This window comes from Caretta caretta, chromosome 13 (genome assembly GCF_965140235.1).
Source record: "Caretta caretta isolate rCarCar2 chromosome 13, rCarCar1.hap1, whole genome shotgun sequence".
Lineage (NCBI taxonomy): Eukaryota > Metazoa > Chordata > Testudines > Cheloniidae > Caretta > Caretta caretta.
In genome coordinates, this window is record NC_134218.1 from 26,786,637 (window position 1) to 26,795,430 (window position 8,794).

Consider the following 8,794-nt stretch of genomic DNA (forward strand, 5'->3'; position numbering starts at 1 on the left):
TACAGGCACCTGCACTCCTGCTTCAGTGAAATTGGTCATCTAATCACATATGCACCTAAAGGTACTCTTTGCGTACAGTAAGTGAAAATGTGGCAGAAAGTTGAATCTCATTTTTTAAATTGCATATTTTTCCACAGCAAATGTAGGCACCTATTGCTGTTATGGACAGGTACATTTTGTAGATAGAAATCAAAGTAAGATGCATACTTTCTGTTCAATTCAACAACCATAATAATACAGCCTTAGCTATGATTTGACAATCTCAGTTAAGCTCCCAGTGGACACGTGTTTACAAATCCCTTCACCGCAACTGGCATCCTTTTGTAGTCTCAGAAGAGGAGAAAGGATTAAGCAAACATGGAGACAAAGCCCCTAATCTCTAAGGGTGTTCCCTCCAAACCAGAGTTGAAGAATACTGGCAGGGTACTGTGTGAAAACTTGTGCCACTCCTGCCAAGCTGGACCTGCTCTATGAATAGTCGCCTTCAGTCTTCATTGTTACAAATCCAACACATTTCAAGAGCACTAAAATTTACAATCAAGATTTTTAATATGAACACTTACTGACAGCAAATAAATCTAAGCCCCACACTCATAAAATAGGGAAAAGTCAAAATTAGAAAAAGATCAGACTTATTACTTCTTAAAGACTTATTTGGAGACGCCACTCTATTATTTTCATGAGACAAGAGTAAGTTTGTCCATTCCTCTGGGTTTTCCAGTTTATAAGATACTCATTTCGTTCTGTGAGAATTTGTAAAAATCCTCTAAATCAAAAAATGCTTCTAAAAAAAAAAATAAAGTAGTGTTTTTGCACTGAAGACTTCTTTTGAAACTACCTTAAAACAAAAATACCTATATAAGAATTTAACATTATACTTGATTAAATGATCTACATGGATTCCCAGCTAACAAGTGCTAGTAAATCTAAACATAAATCTTGACATATAAAGAGAAAAAACTGGTTTTTAAACTAATTTTGTGAAGCTGTTCTGCTCGGCCTTTCATAGACTTACGAAGAAAAACTTCATAAATAGCGGTCATTACATTTGGTCAAATATTCAAAAAACTCCATTTAATCATAATAAACATCAAGTAAAAATGGGACAATTTTTAAAATTAAGACGTTAAGATGAGTATTTTCAGATTGCGTTCCTTGTGTTACTGCATCTCAGAATACAGACAGAGGTACAAATAAAAATATCTTAGAGAGAAATCATTCTAAATAGTGTATGAAGCAACAGTTTTAAATGCTTACACTTCCTTAACTATTTAGAATGATTTCTCTCTAAGGAATTCACTTATATATGAATTTGATGCTGTGTGGTATGATATATAAAAACAGAAAAATAAACACTCCATCTTACTGGCTTAAAAAGTGAGGTTAGCACATAGTATGGATTAGCTAACCACATACAGGTTACACTAAACACTGTGCTCTTAATATCTGGAATACACATATCTACAGATAAGAATATTTGCTTCCTCCTTCCCTAAACAGAAGGTAGACTTGAAAACATATTGAGGGAAGATTATCTAGATAAAAAGCTTGTGTTTTGAGTGACACATTTATGGAATATGCTTTTGGGGGATATAAAAAGGGTCTGGTTAACCCCTTTTACACTTTTTTTTTTAAATTCAAAGGCAAGATACACCAATGGAACTTTTAAAAAATAAAATGCAATAAGTACAACTTTAAAATAGTAAGTCAAAGTTTTATTACATTTAAAAGTCAGCTAACAGCCAATTGTACATATTAATACTATTTAGCATTTTCTATCTTCAAAGCACAGATTAACTAATAAATTTGCAACACTCTTAGGTGTGGAAATAGACAGAGAGGGTTCAGGGAAAGTGCAGAGGGCCAAAATGCTCAGCACACAGGGTTTACTAAGCACCTGTTCAGAAAGGGTTCTGTATACCACGGAGAAGTGTGTGAAAAATGCTCAGCAACATGAACAGTGCCTGAGTACTAAGTAGGAGGAAGTGGACACTGATCAGAGAGATAATGGTTACAGGATATATATACACAAGGCATACCCTATGTACATTCCAATGAATACAAATAAATAATGTTATTTTATTTTGGTTGTTTAAAAATGTGTCATCCAGTAACCTGGATGCATACACAAAACAAACAATTTGGACCTATGGAAAAAAACATCTCTTCCAATCCGATCTGATTCCCCTCACAAGGCTCACACCCCCAGCCAGCCACTTATTCATACTATCCAGCCCAAAGATAAACCTGAAGACTTGTTTACACATAGTTTTTGTACCACTTTAACTATGCTGGTTTCTAAAACATTAAAGCAGTACACTCCCCTAGTGTGGGCAAAGCTATATTGGTATAACTAAACTAGATCAATATAAGCACCTTTATACCAGAATAACTGTGTCCACATGAGGGGGTTATACCACTTCAACTATGTCAGTTTCCAAACCAATATAGTTATAGCAGTACAGACTGTACAGAAAAGCCCTGTGAGAAAGAGAGAAACTTCCAATGGGACCTGAGGTCAACAGATTAAGGCCCTGACTAACCAAGGTGAGAAACAGATTTCACAGTTGAGGACTCCTCACCAAGAAAAATCTGTCAAGGCCCCTTGTAAATAAACCAGGGGATTGCTAGCTCATGTTCCTCAGATCTCCACTGTTGCAGTAATATTACCAAGGCAGAGAAGCAGAGTCTGAGGCACCATGGTCTAGCTGGTTTAAAGCTTTACATGTTTAAAAATGACCAAACCAGCATGCCCAATTTTTGGATTCTCAGTTACCCCGACTGCCAACCAGGAGAAATGGTTATCAGAACATACTTAAGAAGTTTTTCTTTGAAAAAACTGAGAACAAGAACTGCCACAAGGGCTGGACACAGACACAAATATGTCCAAGGGTTTTAATGAAATGAACTCTCTCAAAGGAAGTTCACCAACATCTCATGTGTGCTGTTTATGCCGATTTACCAGTCTGCAGCTCACTTTCTATCTAATAAAGTGAAAGAAGCTGAAGGAACAAAGCTCAAACCTTAGTTGCTCCGTTAGCAGCTCAAAGCCACATTCTCAGTTCTGAGATACAACCATGCAGAAGCTATAAGTGACTTGCCCCAAAGTCACTCAGTAATCATAATAGCCAGGATATAAGTCCTGTGACAGACTTTTGACCCAGGAGCAATCACAAGCAGCCTGTCTCAATACTTCAGTTTATTTAAAATAAATTGCTAATTCTCTGAGATATTCACAAATTCTAAATATTCTTGATGATAAAGGTTCATTTTGTATGGCTATCAATTTAATCAAATTCATAGAATAGATGATAACCAGATTAAGGAATTTGAGCGGGAGTGCTCCTTTTTCCCATGCCCTCCACATTCAAGGCCTTTTGAAACACAGGGCAGGCTATCTTTCCTTAGTCCAGGGCTTAAAAATTTACTAGACATCCATTAGCCAGAAACCAATACAAATGAGAAATGAAAAACAGTGAGATGCAAGTGGAACCTCTTGGTGAGATGCTCAGACTTCCCTTCAACTTCTAACCGCTGACAAAGAGGAAAGCAGTAAAAAAAATTTAACAGGATGGTGTCAATGGATCCTGCTCAGAAGTGTCTGCTTTCATATAATGTTCTGGCTAATGGGTCAGGCTTCAAATTTGATGCCCCACTTCCTAGTTCTGCTCAACCAATGGAAAAGAAAAGGCACATTTACTCTTTTCCCCCATTTCACGATGGTAAATGGTGGGTGAATTTTTCAAGCCCTACCTCTGCTTGACTGGAGCACATGTATTAAAGATGCTTGTTTCAGGACCAACTATTTAAATGCAAACATTAGCAACTCTATTCATGTACAAGGCAACAGACACATCCTAGTTATACATTTTGGAACAGCTCAAATAGGTGTGAGGAAGAAGCTCGTAGTGTTTCTAGACAAAAGAACTGGAAGAAAATACCCTACTTGTGAACATTCCAAAATTCCATATTAGCATTGTAAGCTTGTTTAAATAGTTAGAATAACCAATGTCAATGTCCCCATATCATGTTTCCTCAGAGAAAATCTATGTCCTCAATATTTTTATTAGTGTGTTCTGTGAACTAACTACTGTTAGTGTAGAAATTCCATTTATAATTTAAGAGTTTAAAGGAAAAATGTCAGAGGTTTTAAAAAGTTTGTATAGAGCTTGGTAATAAGAAATTTTCCAAGAATGGGAACCTCATTTGCAGGTTTTCAAAGGTTTCTTTTCCAGTTTACAGTGAGTCTTTCTGAAAAAAATCACAGATTGTTCAATATAGATTTAAAGGAAATAAAACAATCCCTTTGGAGGCCTTTGACATGGCAAGAACTCTCCTCTGCAACCCAAGTTCTAAACACTACACAAAGAAGCAAGATTATTTACTTTCTTCTCTAGAAGGAAGAAAAGTAGGATGCAGACTACCCTTTCTTTTCCCAAAAGTGGGCACCAAATTAGTTCAGATGCCTGAAACACAGCCAAATGAACGATGCCAAACAGATGGACTGTCTGGAACCTTTAAAAAAACAAAACAACCCCAACACATTTGCTTGATTCTGTGGCAGACATTGGAAAAACAGAAACAACACTTCCAAGATAGATAAGCAAACTGTGATTACATCCTATTTTGCCTTCTGGAGCAAGCATGCACATCATAATCCTTCTGTATGTGGGCAAAGCTCATTTACAGTAAGCAGCTGTAAATGTTCTTCTCCCAGCTACATGTACATGTGCTGTGCTAAATGTCACTCCCTTTTGAAGTGTGAGGGCACACAAACTACAATCATCTATCACAAAGATAATCAGACCAGCAGACTTACAAATCTAGCATGAAAAAAGCACAGAACTGGAGAAGCAAACTTAGAAGCACAATGTCCATAGTGTAGTTTATAGCACATATATACGCTAGATTATTATCGTTTTCAGTTTATTCTTTTATACACATTGTTTTCCTCATTTGTTTTGAATGAAAGTGGAATTATTTATTGTTTGTATACTACCAGCATGTGAGACATTTTAACAGATGGTTTAAGTTAACATGAATAGTGTTATTTAACAAATTAACTGCATTATAATCCATTCATATAAAATATATTTGTCTGGGCACTAACATTGCTAATTGATATCAACACATCTCTGTGAAGCGTTTGTCGATTAACCATTGGATGAGTCAGAAGATGGAAAAAAAACAAATGGATTTTGTAGGCCTCATGAGAAATGGATCATTTATTTTTGGAATTATTTTAGTTTAAACTTTCCTAGAAAATGGAATGGTAGATTTAAAACCAAAAGCAGACTCCTGACATATTTTAAAGCATGTAATTCTTAAACTACATTCGGTAATGCCTGTTATCCCATCTCTTCTTTTAAAACGTTGGGAAAGATGTCTAATCTCTAAAACAAGGAAATAAATCTCAATTCCCATGGCTGCTTAACCATGAACAATTAGAATATAAATACCTAAACAGGAGAGAAGAAAACAGAAACTATATTGCTTAACAGTTTTATTCATATAAATAATCTCCCCCCACTCTCCCTCCACCTTTAAACACTGTGATAACTGTTTAATCTGTAAGGAGCTTTCAAACTTAGTATTCAGAAGCCTCAGTTATTTTCCACTCCATCAGTTCAACTTCTTTCATACCTACTATACCATATCTTTGTTTAAAAGATGTAAGAAAAAATTCACTTTGAATCATAATGCAGATATTATTCTGATGATAACTTGGAAGTGAACTTATTCACAGAGACGGTTAAAACTGTCAAACTGCAACTAAGAACACAAACTAGAATGTGTTTGGCTCTTTTACAGCAGCACAAACCAATGTAACCACAATTAAGTCAGTAGAACAGCTCTCAACTTTCACAGCTGGAAGAGAGAGCATAACCTGATTGACTGCCTTCAAGCAATTTTTTAGTCTCACCCTCAATGAGATCTGAACAGGAAGACGGAGCCAAGGTGGGACTTTATTCCTAAATTTCTAAGCCTGTTTTTCAAGTAGTGCAAACCAGCAGTGGTTCAATCTGCCTTAATTCCTTCATTACTTCTAGACTGCCCTTTACATTTATTAGGCAAGATTACCCCCAGTAAAAGGGAAATGGAGGAAGATACGGAGTAATAAAGACTGGACAAAATAATGGGAAACACTCTAAGAAACAATCCAGTATTAGCCAAAGGAATGGAAAAGATGACCTAAAAGACCTTTCCCATCTCTAATTTCTTGGATTCAATAAAAGTTAGTTTCTGCTGAGAGGCTTTTGCCAATTCAAAGAGTAACGGATGTCTCTAACTATACCAAATTACAAGGTAGGCCCCTTATTCTACACCTATGCTACTTCTGCCTCTCACAATCTGGCGTTGTCTTTCCTATTTTAAATTATAGCTATCAAAACAAGTTAAATCCTGAAAAGCAGGTGGCAGAAAATTTCAGACCCAGTTAAATAATGACTCCCACATCATTTCAACCTTCCTCTACCTACATTTTGTTGTCACACAAGATCAGTGGTGCACATTTAGATACTGGAGGGTTAAGTAACAAAGACCCATCCATGTTTCCAGACTAAAAGTGAAGGCACCGATGCCGCCATTCTAGAATGACTTTACTTATTAAAGATACTACATTACTGTATAGTAATAACCACACACATTGCAGTTACACTCACTTATGCTTTAATGTTTTGGACCATTACTTTACGACACTACATTTTTTTTATAGGACAAAGCAAGTAAACGCGGGTTAGATTGCTGCAGCAAAAGAGGCTCTAGCAAGACTTACCAGGATAGAGTGGAGGCACTAGTAGTCAAAGATCTGGGGAAGGGGCTGAGCTAGAGGATTACTGAATTGAGAGGAATGAGTTGGAGGGAATAAATTATCAGTTCACGCAAGCCAAACACCTGGAGGGTCTCAATAAAATGGGCATCCTGTGGGAGAGAGGAACCCAGAAGAGGAGGGAAACCCCCCAGGGCTGGCAAATCATGCAGAACCACTCAGCAGTCTATGAACACCCCCAGGACAGGACTGTGCTATGTGGCCACAGGTCAGGGCACTGGGGTCTAGCAGCCAGAGTGGGCTGGTGGGTGAACAGGGAGAGGTCTGTGGTCAGAGCACTGGTCAGAGCCAGAGGAGGCTGGTTGTGGTTGGGGCTGTCGCCAGAGGTCAGGGCACTAGGGTTTAGCAGCTGGAGTGGCTGGTTGGAGACGGGGCTGTGGCCAGAGATCAGAGCACCGCAGTCTAGCACCCAGAGGGGGCTGGTCACAGGGGTGGCAAGACAGGGAGAGGGCTGTAGTCAAAGCACTGGATCTGGCAGCCAGAGGGGGCTGGTTAGGGGCGGGCCTGTGGCCAGCGATCAGGGCTCTGGGGTCTGGCAGCCAGAGGGGGCTGGTGGGTGGACAGGGAGAGGGCGGTGGTCAGAGCATTGGCTCTGGTAGCCAGAGGGGGCTGTGGCCAGCGATCAGGGCTCTGGTAGCCAGAGGGGGCTGGTTGGGGGCGGGCCTGTGGCCAACGATCAGGGCTCTGGGGTCTGGCAGCCAGAGGAGGCTGGTGGGTGGACAGGGAGAGGGAGGTGGTCAGAGCACTGGCTCTGGTAGCCAGAGGGGGCTGGTTGGGGGCGGGCCTGTGGCCAGCGATCAGGGCTCTGGGGTCTGGCAGCCAGAGGAGGCTGGTGGGTGGACAGGGAGAGGGCGGTGGTCAGAGCACTGGCTCTGGTAGCCAGAGGGGGCTGGTTGGGGGCGGGCCTGTGGCCAGCGATCAGGGCTCTGGGGTCTGGCAGCCAGAGGAGGCTGGTGGGTGGACAGGGAGAGGGAGGTGGTCAGAGCACTGGCTCTGGTAGCCAGAGGGGGCTGGTTGGGGGCGGGCCTGTGGCCAACGATCAGGGCTCTGGGGTCTGGCAGCCAGAGGGGGCTGGTGGGTGGACAGGGAGAGGGAGGTGGTCAGAGCACTGGCTCTGGTAGCCAGAGGGGGCTGGTTGGGGGCGGGCCTGTGGCCAGCGATCAGGGCTCTGGCAGCCAGAGGAGGCTGGTGGGTGGACAGGGAGAGGGCGGTGGTCAGAGCATTGGCTCTGGTAGCCAGAGGGGGCTGTGGCCAGCGATCAGGGCTCTCTGGCAGCCAGAGGGGACTGGTCAGGACGGGGGAGGGGTTGTGACCAGACGTCCTGCGGGAAGCCGGTCTGGGGGCTGCCCCCACGGGGCAAGGAGCGAAATGCCTCCCCCCTCCCCGACTGCACATGTTGTGACCCCCGGAGAGGGGGCGGCGGCTCCCCCGGGCCAGGCCTGCCCCACCCCCGAGCCCCTCTCCGACGGCGGAGCCGACGCGCCACTTCGAGGGGAGACCGGGAGGGATACAGTCTCTTCTCCGCTGCCACCTCCCGCCGCGGTGGGCTCCTTACCGGTCAGGGCGGCGGTGCCAGCTCCCCAAGCCTTCCGCCAAGATGGCAGCCCGTCCGAGCCCAACCTCAGCCAGCGACTTCGCAAAGTCGGGTGGACAATCCGCATGCGCAGAGTCAGCGACGGCGGCGAGAGGTGGAGGCGGGCGAAAACTATAACTCCCAGCGTGCCCCGCGGGCCCTACGCATGCGCGTGGAGGGGGCGGGGCGGCTCCTAGGCCGCGGCCTGGGCCCGGGCCCGTTGTAGGGGCGGGGGTGTTTCGCCTCTATTGGGATTTGGGCGTTGACTTGGCTCCCTCAGGGGGCGGGAAGGGGCCGAGCCGTGGGCACCCCCAGACAGGGATCCTGGGGGCCTCTATTTGGGCAGTGAGGGATCCTGGAGGAGGGGCTCTGTGTGGGCATTGGGGACCCCC

General features: G+C 43.2%; 1 protein-coding gene across 5 annotated transcripts in view; it reads right to left on the reverse strand.

Annotated features, from left to right (window-relative positions):
• ITCH (itchy E3 ubiquitin protein ligase) overlaps positions 1-8,477 on the reverse strand; it is a 124,190-nt gene extending 115,713 nt beyond the window's left edge. For 2 of the 5 annotated variants that reach the window (XM_075118840.1, XM_048819708.2), the window contains exon 1: positions 8,385-8,477. The gene's annotated coding sequence lies outside the window, so the exon portion shown is untranslated. Of the gene's footprint in view, positions 1-6,775; positions 6,837-8,384 lie in introns of all 5 variants that reach the window. The other 3 variants (XM_075118837.1, XM_075118836.1, XM_075118839.1) reach the window with 2 other exon arrangements.
• Between the last annotated feature and the right edge of the window lie 317 nt (positions 8,478-8,794).